Source organism: Narcine bancroftii, chromosome 2 (genome assembly GCF_036971445.1).
Source record: "Narcine bancroftii isolate sNarBan1 chromosome 2, sNarBan1.hap1, whole genome shotgun sequence".
In the NCBI taxonomy this organism is placed as follows: Eukaryota; Metazoa; Chordata; class Chondrichthyes; order Torpediniformes; family Narcinidae; genus Narcine; species Narcine bancroftii.
In genome coordinates, this window is record NC_091470.1 from 344,308,585 (window position 1) to 344,323,928 (window position 15,344).

General features: G+C 43.4%; 2 long non-coding RNA genes across 7 annotated transcripts in view; one reads left to right on the forward strand and one right to left on the reverse strand.

Moving 5' to 3' along the window:
* LOC138752803 (uncharacterized) overlaps positions 1-15,344 on the reverse strand; it is a 125,838-nt gene that overhangs the window by 78,976 nt on the left and 31,518 nt on the right. For 3 of the 5 annotated variants that reach the window (XR_011350950.1, XR_011350951.1, XR_011350949.1), the window contains exons 1-2: positions 5,560-5,682; positions 63-115 (exon numbers count right to left, since the gene is read on the reverse strand). This is a non-coding gene — a long non-coding RNA (uncharacterized lncRNA). Of the gene's footprint in view, positions 1-62; positions 116-5,559; positions 5,683-15,344 lie in introns of those variants that run through there. The other 2 variants (XR_011350952.1, XR_011350948.1) reach the window with 1 other exon arrangement.
* LOC138752804 (uncharacterized) overlaps positions 13,631-15,344 on the forward strand; it is a 62,341-nt gene continuing 60,627 nt past the window's right edge. For both annotated transcript variants that reach the window (XR_011350955.1, XR_011350953.1), the window contains exon 1: positions 13,631-13,778. This is a non-coding gene — a long non-coding RNA (uncharacterized lncRNA). The remainder of the gene's footprint in view (positions 13,779-15,344) is intronic.

Genomic DNA, 15,344 nt, shown 5'->3' on the forward strand with positions numbered 1-15,344 from the left:
TGATACAAACGTTTGGAAAATTAAAAGAAGCACAAATTTTCTTGTAAAATGTAATTACTTACTCAGAGACTTTAAATTGGAATCATCAAATCAGAAAACAGATCAGGTTTGCTTCCTGAAAAATAAAATTGGAGATTATGATGAACAACCTCAAAGTGAAGACAAAGATAATTTTAGATTTGCTGTATCACAAAGAAAGATGGAGAAACATTAAGTGAACTTTTATTGCATTTAATTGTATAGCGATGCTGACACATTACATTCGTTCAATTGAACTAAAAATGTTTTGCAGCTGATTTTTGTTTGTACTCAGCATCTGATGCCTCTTGTGTCGATGTCCAACAATAGTCGGCCAGCATTGATGTGTTCCAGTTACCCTGATACCGAATTTCCATGACCTCAATGTCCTGGTGAAAACTTTCAACATCTAAGGTCAGCAGGGAAGATGTCCAAGTGTGAATGCAGAAAATGAATTTTCAATAACATGCTGCACTTCATGGTTTTGTACGCTTGAAGTGTACATAAAATATGACAGGAAACCACAAAAATAGGTTATATCTAAACAATGGTGTGTGATAAGGAAAGTTTTAAGGTAATTTTCATGATCAGCATCCCAAAATCCATAAAATACACCCAAAGGTGTTCAGGAAGAAAAATCTTCCTTGTCCAGGGTTTTGACCCCTCAGATAAATTGTATGTCTTCCTGCCTGGGGATTATATCTTACATGGGAAACTCCTTGTGATCTCACAGTTCTGCACTCCCTTACTACTAGGATTGGACTTTCATTGCTATCTTATGAGCATTACCAAGGAATAGGACAGCCCCCCTCGTTTCCCTTTCGGTCTGCAACCAACAGTTTTTAAACTGCCCGCCCTCCCCTTCGAACATTTCAATCAGCAAACTGTGATACCCATTGTGCGGGTCTTGCGGGCTCTCCAAGCTCCAAATTTCTCCCCCACTTCTTTTCACCAACCTCACCCCAACTAAGCCTGTCATCACCAAGAGCAGGCAATACAGTGAAGGGGACAGGACCTTTATCAAATCAAAGGTGAGTTGGCAACTGGCCAAGGTGATCATCAAACCTAGTACCAGCTCAGGTAGTGATAATTAAGAGTCATTAAAGCCTGGCGCAACCTCTTCACCCTATTCGGATATCGCTGCTATATATATAGTGACCAGGGGCCCTCCTTCATGAGTGATGAGCTGCTCAAACATCTGCTGGCCAGAGGTATCAAGCAAGACTATCAGTTACAATCCCGAGGAAAGAGCCAGGTGGAAAGGGAGAACACCACCATCTGGAAGAACGTCCTCCTAGCCCTGAGGTCAAAAGGCCTGCCTGTCTCCCACTGGCAAGAGGACCTCCCCGAAGCACTCCACGCAATCAGATCCTTCCTGTGCACCATCACCAGTGCTGGCCCACATGAAAGGTTGTTTCTCTTCCCCAGGAAGTCCACGTCGGGGACCATGCTGCCATCCTGGTTGATGTTCCCAGGACCACTCCTGCTCCGGAAGCATGTGAGAAGCCATAAGTCTGACCCACTGGTAGAGAGGGTCCACTTTCTCCATGCCAAGCCCCAATATGCCCATCTGGGTATGCCAGATGGGCACGAGAGCACTGTGTCTGTCCTGGACCTGGTTCATGCAGGAGACCCTGGGACTCCAGCTGACCAAACAGTACATCCACCCCCCCACCCAGAATCATCCACCACATATCATGTCACCCTACCCCAGCCTCCGCCCTAACTGTCTCAGTTCAGTTACTAGACACCCCACCCAGCAACAATGACCAGACAGTCCAGGAGTCAACAGATGGTGTAACAACAGTCACAATGGCAGACAAGACCACTGAACAGACTGACTTTGTGATGGACGTGGAACCTACGTCATTCCAACGGACTTCTTTTAAAAGAGGGGGTGAATGTGGTGGAGCCCTTGTTAATACTGTTTGAACATGTATGGCTGGCCTGCCCCTTGCTGATTGTACTCGTAGCTCCTCCTCCTTGGTTCCCCTAATAAAGGTGGCAACACTATAACCCCTCCCTCAGAGCAAGCACAAAACACTGTAATGGTGATAGTACATGAATGAATCCCTGCAGTACCTTCTGTTTATGGTAGTAAATCAGTCAGGTAACTTCTAGTCTTTGGAGTTATTGAAAGCACATCAGAGATGTGCTTGAGTCTCGGAAGGTACTTAAATAATGTTAGCTTCTTCTTTCATTTTGTTTGACTTTGCTTTCCTCTGTGATGAAATTTACATTTAAAGTTGCAAATTTAAGCCCATTATTCAATAAAATCAAGAGATATCAGTTCAGCTTTCATCATAATATCAGAGAGAAAACAGCAAATTACGTATAACAGGATTTCACAAAATCAAATATTCAAACATTATGGCTTGGGTGTATCTTTGCAAGACATCAGTCAAGGAAACTGTCCTTTCTATGGATTTGTTAAATGTGTTTCACATCTATTTCTATTCTGTATACTGTGAAAAGTAGTTATAAATTTATCTTGTATCACACCACTTAGAGAGCAATACACCAATGAATGACACAACTGTATCATTTCCCAGTACATCAAAGATAGGTTGAAATGCATTGCTGAGTTCAAAAGGAAATGAGCTTGTGTTATTTAGAGGGAGTGAGGAAGAGAAAGGATAAAAATATCTGTTTGTATTTATTTAAATAAATTGCCTTTATATTTTGACAACCAAATATGTTAGCAAATAAAATTCATATGACTGACTTCTTACAGGGTCAGCGCAAAGGGGGGACATCCACGGGCATTGCCCCCTTCAAACAAGGTGCTGTGCCCTCCCATGCAGTCATGGCCATTGCTTGTCATCAGACACACCCCTGCTCCCTTCTGCATCACTAGCGTCTAGGTTGATACACACTAGCAACACTCCACCCATCCCCAACTACATTTCGGCATCTAATAGCACTCCCACCCTGGTCGACGAGTAGGTCCTGGCATCCAATAGCAACCCCCTCTCCTGCCGAGTGAGTTTATGAGCGCTCCACTGCGCCCCCCTCTAACATGCTAATGCCCCCTTCCTACATTTGTTCTACTGCCGACCTTGGCTTCTTAGGAAAACTATTCCACAGGATGACATCACAGGCTGAATAAACATCAGCTTGAGGTAAAATTCAGCACATAACATCATGAGGAGAGTTAACCAAGACAAACAGTACAGGCACTTCGACCAATGACATATATAAACCTACTCCACATCAATCGAATCCTCCCAACCTCACAGCTTATAATCCTTTATTTTTTCTTGAACAATAAGAGTTCTATGAATGTCCGTATTGTATCTACCTCCACCACCACTAACATCAGCAATATATTTCAGGCACCCACCACTCTCTGTGTAAAATCCTTACCCCCTGACAACGTCCCCAAAATATTCCTCCACTTACCTTAAACAGATGTCCTCTGGTATTTGACATTGTTGCCCCAGAAAAATAAAGGTGCTGGAAGTCCACTCTATCCATGCTTCTTATAATTGAATATACCTCCTCTTAGTCATCTTCATTACACATGCTCTACAACCACAAAATATCCTAGTAAATCTCCTCTGCCTGCTCTCTAAAGCTTTCAGATCCTTCCTGTAATGAAGCGACCAGAACTGAATACAATCATTATGGACTCATTTGAGTTTTATAGAGCTGCAACATTACTTTGAGGCTCTTTTACTCAATCCCCTGAATATTGAAGGCCAGCATACCCTATCAACTTGTGTAGCAACCTTGATTGATCTAAGAACTTGGACTCAAAGGTCCCTTTGTTTCTCCACACTGTTAAGAAAACTATGATTAACCATGCATGCTCAAACCCTGATGAAGGGCTCAATCCCAAAATGTTAGTTATGTATCTTTATTTTTGCTATATAAAATACACTGTTTGACCAGCTGAGTTTCTCCAGTATTGTGTTTTAATGACAACTTTTTGCACTATCCAGAACACCTCCAACATTTATATCATCAGTAAACTTACAAATCCATCCCTCCACTTCTTCAGCTAAATCAATGCTAAAAATCACAAAGAGCAGAGGTGCAAGATCAGATTTCCTTGGAACACCAGTAGTCACTGACCTCCTGATAAAATTTATTTCACCTATTACTACTCTCTGCCTCTGCAGGCAACCCAATTCCAAATCTTCGCAGCCAAGTTTCAATGGATCCTGTGCCTTGTGGCTTTCTGAATGAACCGACCACAGAGGATTTCACTAATATCCATATGCCCCACATTCATCACTCAACCTTCATTAATTTTTTTCTCAGCTTTTCGAAAAACTAAATTAGGCTTGTAAGGTAAAGCCATGCTGACTATTCCAGAGCAGACTATACTTCTCTAAATGCACATAAATCCTGTCCCTAAGAATCCTCTCAAATGCCGTAAAATTCACTGGTCTATAATTCTCAAGGTTCTCCCTATTACCTTACAGAAGTAACAGGACTATAACTGCCATCTTCAAATCCTATAGGATCACTCCTGTGGCCAGGAAGAATAAAAAAGTCATGGGGAAAGCCCCAGCAATCTTTTCCCTCACTTCCTGGATCCAGGGGCTTATCTATCCAAATATATTTGAGAGGTTAGATAGATAACCCTTATTGTCATTGCACAAGTACCATGAAATTGAGCGCACATCCTGACAATGCAAACATACATCAAACAAATAAAATGTAGAAAATGATACAATATTCAATGTTTGCCATTGTTCAGTTCACATATGGCTCCAGGGTAAAAACTGTTTTAAAGTCTGTTTGTCTGTGATTTAATGGACCTAAAATGTCTACAGGAGGGCAGCAAGTCAAACATATGATGACCAGGGTGGTAAGGGTCCTTCGGGATTTTGGCAGCACTAATGAGGCAGCGAGATCTGTATAACTCCTCCAAAGAGGGCAGTGCGCAGCCGATAATCTTCTGGGCCCGTACTGATGACCCTCTGAAAGTCCCTCTTGTCTGTTGCTGAGCAGCTGGCAAACTATATTGGAATGCAGTTGGCCAGCACCCTCTCGATGGACACCAGCAGTTCCTCTTGCAGTTTGACAGTTTGACAGATCAAGTTCTTCCTCTTTCTTAACCCAATCTCTACCCAGCTAGTAAGTTTCCACCAGCTGGGAGTTTCCCCATTCAAGTGATATGCAAAAACAATGCTTGATGAAAGGGGAACTTGGTTATGTGATTGGTTCACGTGATGATACAATTTGCAAATGAATAGTGTGTAGCTTAATGCTGATAAGGTAATGCTTGTCACATGGGAGAAAATTTATTTTTGGATTGGTCAAGTCAGATTGCAGCGGGTATACAAACTGATGTAATTTTATCTTTGAGGAACTCCTTGATTGCCTATGGGAGTAATGGACCTCCCACCAAGCTTGCGTGCAATAAAAAAAATTACTGGGGTAACTAAATTGTCCAAGTCCTTCATTCCCTACAGTGTATTTATTGAAGGAGCTGGACGAAGGGAGTCGAAAAGCAACTATCCACACCTCACATTCACCAAATTCCCTCACCCTATTGAACACTGAAGCATTTTTTTGGACCTCCCATACCTTTTCCACCTCCAGTCGCATTTCTCCCTTTATCCTCTTCATGTTAACGTAGAACACCTTAGGGTTTTCCTTCATGCTACTTGCCAAAGTCTTCTTGTTCCCCCTTCTAATTCACCTAAGATTATGCTGGAATATTTTAAAAAATGAGGTATGGCATTGAATCATTGAATAACATAATTAGATTTATCTTTTCCAAAGAAATATTGGCTATTGCAATTGCAATCTTTCGCAGGCTAAAGCTTACAGTGAATTAGGACAGCATTATCATAGCAATACACTGCTTTGCTCTCCCCACCTATTTATGTGGCTGCCTACCTGTTTTCTGCTCATAACTTGATGTAGGGTCATGGCCATAAACAATATATACCTTTGTTCCTATGAATGCTGTGTGACCTAGTGAGTTTCCCCAGCAATTTTTGTGTTTTGCACAAAATTCGCAGCATCTGCAGACTTTCCTGTTTCACTTGCATTATTTATTCCATCAAAGCACATCTTCCAGAGTCCTGGACCCATTTCAATTCAAGAAAATGTTCCATTGATGAGACTATAGCCTTGTCCTTCCACTCCATCCTCATCCTCCTGGAGAACGACGCCTCATATGACACTGCTCTCACTGACTTCTACTCGATCATTCTCCAGAGGCCGGTGGAGAAGCTGTCTTTGCTGGAACTCAACACCCCTGTCTGAACTGGATTCTAGATCCAGACGGAATGATCACCGACTGTGCGGGTCAGTACCAGATCGTCACGCTGAGCACAGGCACACCAAAGGGCTGTGTACTCAGCTCACTCCAGTTCACACCATTGACCCATGACTCTGTTGTCAGATCCAGCTTCAACTGAGTCATCGTTTGCAGATGGCACAACAGTAGCTGGCCTCATCGCACTACCAAGAAGAAGTGGAAAATTGTCTGATATGGTACAAGAGTAACAACCTGTGTCTCAACATGGACAAGACAAAGGAGATGATCATGGACTTCAGGAGTAAGAGGAGTGACTACCCTCCACCACACATCAATAACTCAGTTGTACAGAGAGTGGAGAGCACTCAATTCATTGGAGTCCACTTAACAAGTGACCTATTGTGGACACACAATATCTCCTCACTTATCAGGAACACACAATAGTGACTACACTTCATGAGAAGACTGAAGCGGGGAAGGCCACTGGTCACCTTCCTGTTAATTTTCTATAGAAAATCTGTCAAGAACACCCTGGCTGGCTGCATCACAGTGTGGTCTGCTTGGTTTAGAACATTGGATTAGATCACACATGACAAACTCTGGCCCGATATAATTATATTTGGCCCACAAGATCATATTAAATATCTATTAGAGTTGGCCCGCTGGCCGCCGCGCCAGTATAGCGCATGCACACTGAAGGTGAAAATGAAGACGCCGGAGGTGTGGAGGGATCTCAGAGTCCCGAATCCTGGGGATCGGAGCGCCGCACTCAGCCCGCCCGGCTCCCGGACACACAGACGCGGCTGGAGTTGGGGACCATCCTCGCTGGGTCTGCGCTTCAGCGGCGACGTCGGACCGAACGACTCGTTGGTGATGCCTTCCCCCTTGCTCCGTGCGCAGTGGACCCTGCCTCCCGCTCCTTTTGTTGGAGGCGAGCCCGGCGCCGTGAGATCGCAGTTTAATCCCTGTCCAACCATGGGAGGGGGGTGGGAGCAACGCGCTCTTCTCAGCCAATTCCTCCACCGCCCCGGACGCCGGCGTTTCAATGGGGGGTTCGGGTGCCTTCGTCAGGCGACCGACCTGTTGGTCCAAGACAAGGGGAGAGCGTACAAACTCCACACAGACAGCACCTGAACTCGGGTGAACGTGGAGCTGCGACCCCACATTTCACATCAGGACTGTGTGTAAGATTGGGAGCAGTGAGACGGAGCTTATTTTGTTCCTGTGATTTAAGCCTTTCTTGGGGTGGAGGTGGGGTCCTTCTCTGACCACTTGCCTAACAATTAACCTAATCAGATGTGGAGTTACCACAATACAACAGTTCTCAACCTTTTTCTTTCCACTCGCGTCCCTGTGCCATTGGTGCTCTGTGATTAGTAAGGGATTGCTTAAGGTGGTCTGTGGGTGGAAAGAAAAAGTTTGAAGACCACTGCTTTAATCGTCCCTCTTTGACTCGTCATGTGCATGGTTTCAGACGCTAAAGGAAATGGGCCAATGACAATGACAATGAAAGAGTTTATCCAAAACTATTATTAAACATTTATTTTTATAAGAAAAAGTTTAACATTACATATGTTGAAAGAAGAGAAAGCATGCAGATGTTGTTGAAAATTTTCAATAAATATTTAGTTCGGCCCTCGACTTAGTCCAAATTTTTAATTTTGGCCCTCCGTGAATTTGAGTTTGACACCCCTGGATTAGATCAATGCACAGGACTATGAATGACTAAGATGTTCACTGGGATCTCCCTACCCCTAATGACTTGATCTACTGGGATCGTACTCTGAATAGGGCACTCAAGATCTTTGAGGACCCCTACAATCCCACATACAGCATCTTTCAATTGCTCCTGTCGGGAAAGAGATAAAGAAGAATCAGGGCCAGCACCGCCAGGCTGAGGAACAGCTTCTTTTCTACGGGCAGTGAGAATGCTGAACAACCAAAGCTACTGCTCACACTAACCATATGAAACAATCTTTATTTGTATAGATGAAATACTTATCCTGTATACGTATTGTTTGTATGTGTGTTATGTCTGCTCGTGTGCCTGCCTGTTTTCACCGAAGACTGGGGAAAGCTGTTTCGTCAGATTGTACTTGTGCCATCAGAAGATAACAAATTTGAACTTGATATTGCATCTTTCACATTCCTTTGAAGGTGTTCGCAAAGCACTTCTAAGTATTTTTGAATCTCACATTTGGAAATGTGGAATTCAATTTGCATTTTTTATCTGTCTACAAACAGCAAGAACTGGATCATTTACCTTACAAACTTGACTAGGAGTTGTTAGTCATAAAGTATTATCCTAATGCTCTCTTCAAAATAATGCAATGGAATTTTTAACTTCCCACCTTGTTTTAAGACCTCATTGAAGCAAACACATCTTTAACATTGTCCCCTACACTTATTAAAACATTGGAGTGACATACTGCATAACTGTGAGACTTTGAAGTTGAATTCAAAGTCAAAACTCTTGAATTTAGCATTGGGTTTAAGGCACGTCATATGTAACACTGAGGTAAATTCCCTTTGACACTATTGAAAGTCATTTGTTCTTAACAAAGTGTTTTAATGCAAATCCTGATCAAAAATGAGTAATTAAGCAATACTCGCAAAAAAATATTTTACCTATCGTTTAGAAAACAGGAAAAGTTTTTTTTTAATCCCCACTCTTTGACCCTAAATGAAAGACCAAGCACACAAAGAAAAATTATTTTTTTTAGCATTGCCAAGAGCTAAAAATATAGGTCAAACCCAAATGATATAATCCATGCTGAGTAGTACCAGACTCACATTAGACCGTGACATGAGCTCAATGTCCGGCCTTCTGTTTTAGATGTGATAGAGAGGGATGGGAGGGATGAGGTGTGGTGTTGCTGGTCAGTGAAAATGTCTCGTCAGTACTCAGAAAGAATCTATCACAAGTCTTCTCTCCCAGGGCTATATAGGTTTAACTGAGGAATGAGAAAGCCATAACTACGTTAATGGGATTATATTATAGTCCTCCAAATAATTAGCGGGAACTGGAGGAGCAAATTTACAGAGAGGGGGTCGCCAGTTGCAAAATAACACAAGGTTGTAATGGAAGGTGATTTTAACTTCCCAGATTTTGACTGGGATTCCCAGGCTGCTAAAGGGCTGGATGGTTTAGAATACGTCAGGAGTTCAGGAAAGTTTCTATATGTTGACGTCCCAACTTGAAAAAGTGCAATACTGGAATTCCAGTGAGTGAACGGTCAGTGTAGCAGTTAGCACAAGACTATTACGATGCCAACGAATCCGGCATCGTCTGTAAGGAGTTTGTGCATGTGCATGAGTTTCCCAGCGTCTGCATGGGTGTAGTTTCCTTCCAACCTTCAAAAACATTTGGGGATTGTTGGTTAATTGGGGCATTTGGGTGGCACAGGTCCATGAGCCCGAAGGGCTTGTTATTGTGCTATATATCTAAATTTAAATTTACATTAAAAATTTAAACAAAACAGGGCTGGTGATGGAAGTATGTATCAGGGAGCACTTTGGGTCTAATAATCCATAATGTCATTATTTTCAAGATAATGATTGAAAGGGATATGTCTGTTCTCCAGGTTCAAATACTAAATCGGAGAAAGGACAATTTTGATGGAAACAAAAAGGATCTGATCTGGTAAGTGTGAATTGAGATAGGTTGTTTGCTTCCAAATGTACATTAGTTGCGTGAGAGGGATTCAAATTTGAAATTTTGTGAGGCCAGAGCTTGTATGTTCCAGCAAAGACTAACAGGTAGAGGGAAGCTTGAATTTTGAAAGATATTGAGGCCCAGATTAAGAAGGAGGTGCATAGAAGGAGGTGCATAGTAGATGTAGGCAGCAAGAAACAAAGTACTTGAGGAGTATTAATTCAAGAAAGCATTTAAAAAGGAAAGCAGGATAGCTAAACGAAGGTATGAGATTGCTCGAGCAGACATGTTGAAGAAAACTCCTAAGGGCTTCAACAGATGTACTAAGAGGAAAAGGATGGTGAGAGAAATAATTAGCTCAAATTGAAGATTAATCACCTATGCGTGAAGTCAGAAGAGATGGGGGAGACCTCGAAAGCAATTTGCACATACTCTGTATTTACTTAGGAAGACAGACATTTACCGCAAATATTCAAGTATAATGCGAAAAATTTTGTACTGAAATTTAAGCTCAAAGTGGTGGGGGGTGGGGGGCGCATTATTCGTGAGGTTATAATTAAAAAAAAATTTCTTCCAGGTTTAACGATAAGTAAGATTATCAGCAGCCGCTTATATTGACGGCAGCGCGACTAGCGGGGGTGCGGGGAGAGATGGCAGTGCGAATCGGGTGGGTGAGGGGGGAGGGGAGAGAGAAGCCAGTGAGACTCAAGTGGGCGAGGGGGAGAGAGACGCCAGCCGACTCGGGCAGGCGAGGGGAGGGGGTCGTATTATAAAAGGGGGTAAGAATTTTTCCCCTTTTTCCCCTCAAAAAATATACACGAAACGCATTATACACAAATATTTACGGTAAGCCTGGAGATCCAGAACACTACAGAAGAAGGTTGAAAGCTATCTGCTGGGCAAAATAGATATTCTGGACAAGAATGAAAACAATGAAGGATAATATAAATAACATAACCTGCAACAAAATAAATTGATGCAAGAGGAGACTGCAAACCTTCACTTCTAGGTGAACTCAATGACTTTTACACCTGATTTGACCCCCACGACCCTTGATGATGCTCTACTGTCAGAATCCGGGGATAACACATGGGTTGCCTTTAGGAGAGTGAATTCAATGACGGCATCAGGACCAGGTGGAGTACCCAGTCAACTCCCCATTTTACTTCTATTCCCCATCCCTGTCTTCTTTGCTCCAGCAATTCAACACCTTTCCCCTCCATTTGCAGAGCCATTCCTCCTCCCCTTTTGCTGGTGTGACCTCCCTCCTTTATCCACCTATTAACTCCTGCCTGTGGGGTCTGTGCACCTCCCCCTGCAACTCTCCCCTCACCATTTTGTTTGGGCACTTACCTACATTTCAATCATACCTTGATGAAGTTCTAAACCTGGAAACGCTGGTTATGTATCTTTATCTTGACTACATAAGATACAGTTTTTAACCTACTGAGTTTCTCCAGCATTGTGTTATTATAAATTCTGTCAGTCGTGGTGAAGGAAAATCCCAAAGGCTTTTACAGATATACTAATAGCAAAAGTAGAGTGAGGGAAAATATTGGCTCAATTTGAAGATCAGAATACTGTAGTCATCTAAGTGTGAAGCCAAAAGAGATGGGGTATACTTAAATGGTGCGAGACAAAGCAGCAGTAAGGTAATGGATCCTATACAGATCACAGAGGAGAAGTTGTTTGCTGTCTTGAGACAAATAAGGGTGAACAAAGCCCAGGGCCTGTCAAAATCTTCCCTTCAACCTTAAGGAGCGCTAGTAGAGAAATTGCAGTGGCCTCAGCAGAGGTAATTAAAGGATTGGAGGATAGCAATGTTCTTTCCTTGAAGCAAGACTCTTAAGAATAATCTTGTTAATTATAAACTTTTAAGCCTGACAGCAATAATGGGCAAAATATTGGAAGATATCTTAAGAGACCGGATATATACAATTATTCAAGATTCACAATTATTTTATTGTAATGTAATAAAACAGAACATGTGATGTTACATGAAATTTCCTTTAATCTATCATAACACAAAGATTCAACATCAGCAGAAGTTGCCCAGTGCCCCTTACTGAGCAAGAGAAGCAAAAGAGTCCCCCAGAGTCACTGATGTCTGCGGCGGCTTCACCTCCAGTACTCCTGCAGCTGCTTCAACCACACAGCCTTCAGTCCAAATCGTCAGCGACCCAAGGTCTAGATGCACACCTCTGACATGATCAGGAAGTGTCCAGTACTCTTAGCCCCTTCTCGCATCTCGGTTCTAATCCCTAGTACCCCTTCAGCCATCCTTGAGTAAGTCTGCAGCAGCCCACAGACTGGTGTAAGTTCATTGACTGCAGTTGCCAGTAACCCATGGCCTACATGGGCTCCTCACCTTGAGTTACCAGCAGTCCACCACCTCTGCGTTCCTCAGCCTCAGAACCCCTCATTGGTCAGCCACCGTGGTCACCATCCCACGGATCATCTCCTCCACTTCTCCTTCTCAAACAGGTCTCCCCATTTTCTGGTGTTCAGCACGTCCTCTGCTTCGCTGGGGTCTGCAACCCCTCATGGATGTGGCCAATCATAGGCATCGCCATCTTGGACCCAGACCCCATGGTCGCTAGATTTTAAAATTAACCATCATCAGCTCCTCTAACAGACCTTTTAAAGCAGGGGTGGCCAAACTTTTATTTTTGAATTTACAACATGATAACAGGCCATTTTGCCCCATGAGCATCTATCGGGAGAGTAGGTTAATTGGACAGAAAGAACTCGTGGGCCGAAATGGCCCATTACCATGCTGTACATCTAAATTAAAAATTAAAAGGTTGGCCACCCCTGGTTTAAAGCCTATACAGAGGCAATGACAGTCAGATTGGGCAGTTGGACCCTGAGGGGGAGCTCTGTGACTTCGCTCTCTGCTCTATGTTGGTCCACACCAGCCACAGCACTGCCATTACAGCAGCTCCGCAATTGTTTTTAGGGATAAACTATATGGTTTATTGGTCATGGATAACCAATCTTAGAGTTTGTTGAGGCTGTTTGACGGCTCCAGGATTGTACTACGTGGAGTTCAAAAGAATGGGGGGGACCTAGCAGAAGCATTTCAAATGTTGAAAGACCTGTGTAGATGTGTTAAAGTTTTTTTCCCATGCTAGGGGAGTCTAGGACAAGAGGGCAATTCAGCATTGAAGGGCAGCCATTTGAAACAGATATGCGGATAAATTTCCTTAGCCAAAAAGTAGTGAACCTCTGGAATCTGCTCCCACGGGTGGCTGTGGAGCTCAAGTCAATGAGTGTATTTAAGGGATCTGAATTATCTGGTTATCAGTGGTTATGGGGAAAAAGCAGGGGAGTGCGGCTGATTGGGAGAATGGATCACCTCAGTGTGACAGAGCGGATATGAGGCACTGAATGGTCTACTTATTCTCCTATATTTTATAGTCTTCTGGTCTTACCTGGACAGTTAATGAAGTAAAGGAGTGTGTTGTCCACATGGACTTTAATAAGGCCTGTAATAAGGTGCTGTATGGGGAGTCAGTATCCAATATGAGCTAGTAAATTGGATTGGACATTAGCTTTGTGAGAGAAGCCAGAGATTGGTAGCAGGTGATTTCCTCTTTGACAGGAGGCTTGTGACTAGTGGTGTGTCTCAAGAGCATCAGGTGTTGAGTCCATTGTTATTTGTCATCTAAATCAATGACCTGAATGATGATGTGGTAAATTGCATCAACAAATTTTCACTTGACTAAAATTCAGGGTAGTGGACAGTGAAGAAGGCTCTTAGGGCTTGCCAGGGGATCTGGACCAGCTGGAAAAATGAACTGCCAAATGGCAGATGGAAGTTAATGTGGAAAAGCATGAGTTATGTATTTTGGAAGGACAAACCAGAGTCAGACTTACATGGTAAGCTTTTGGGCACTACAGCGTGCAGTAGAACAGAGGGATATGCGAACACAGATACATAATACTTTGAAATTGACATCAGAGCTAGGTGGGGTCATAAAGAAAGCATTATTGGTTTTCATACATCAAAGTATTGAGTACAGGAGTTGTGATGTGATGTTGAAGTTACATAAGATATTTGTGAGGAACGATTTGGAGTATTGTGTGCAATTTAGATTACCTAACTACAGTAAAGGTATCAATAACAGTGAAAGAGTGTGGAGAAATTTTACAAGGAAGTTGGCAGTACTTGAGCCGAATGATGGGGAAAGATTGAAGAGGTTAGTACTTTATTCCCAGGAGTGTTGAAGAATGAAGTGAGATTTGATGGAGCTATAAATAATTTAGAGGGGTATGAAGAGCGCGTCGAAAGAACCAAAGACTTGTTGATCCAAACCAAGGCTTTTATTAACTAAAAGACTGGAGCATATCACAAGTAGGTCGACCAGTCCAGAATGACCTGGTCTGGCTAGCAGCAATCCCTTAAGACCTGCCAGTAGGTGTGGCTACACTCTCTCAGCCAATCACAGTCATCCTACACTTCTTCTTCTTCTTTGGCTTGGCTTCGTGGACGAAGATTTATGGAGAGGTAATGTCCACGTCAGCTGCAGGCTCGTTTGTGGCTGACAAGTCCCATGCGGGACAGGCAGACACGGTTGCAGCAGTTGCAAGGGAAAATTGGTTGGTTGGGGTTGGGTGTTGGGTTTTTCCTCCTTTGTCTTTTGTCTGTGAGTTGGGCTCTGCAGTCTTCTTCCAAGGAGGTTGCTGCCCGCCGAAATGTGAGGCGCAAAGATGCACGGTTTGAGGCGATATCAGCCCACTGGGGGTGGTCAATGTGGCAGGCACCAAGAGATTTCTTTAGGCAGTCCTTGTACCTCTTCTTGGGTGCACCTCTGTCTCGGTAGCCAGTGGAGAGCTCGCCATATGACACGATCTTGGGAAGGCGATGGTCCTCCATTCTGGAGATGTGACCTACCCAGCGCAGTTTGATCTTCAGCAGCGTGGATTCGATGCTGTCGGCCTCTACCATCTCGAGTACTTCGATGTTGGAGATGAAGTTGCTCCAATGAATGTTGAGGATGGAGCAAAGACAATGCTGGTGGAAGTGTTCTAGGAGCCATAGGTGATGCCGGTAAAGGACCCATGATTCCAGCCGAACAGGAGTGTGGGTATGACAACGGCTCTGTATACGCTAACTTTGTGAGGTTTTTCAGTTGCTTGTTTTTCCAGACTCTTTTGTGTAATCTTCCAAAAGTGCTATTTGCCTTGGCGAGTCTGTTGTCTATCTCTTTGTCGATCATTGCATCCGATGAAATGGTGCAGCCGAGATAGGTAAACTGGTTGACCATTTTGAGTTTTGTGTGCCCGATGGAGATGTGGGGGGGCTGGTAGTCATGGTGGGGAGCTGGCTGATGGAGGACCTCAGTTTTCTTCAAGCTGACTTCCAGGCCAAACATTTTGGCAGTTTCCGCAAAACAGTATGTCAAGCACTTAAGAGCTGGATCTGAATGGGCATCTAAAGCGGCA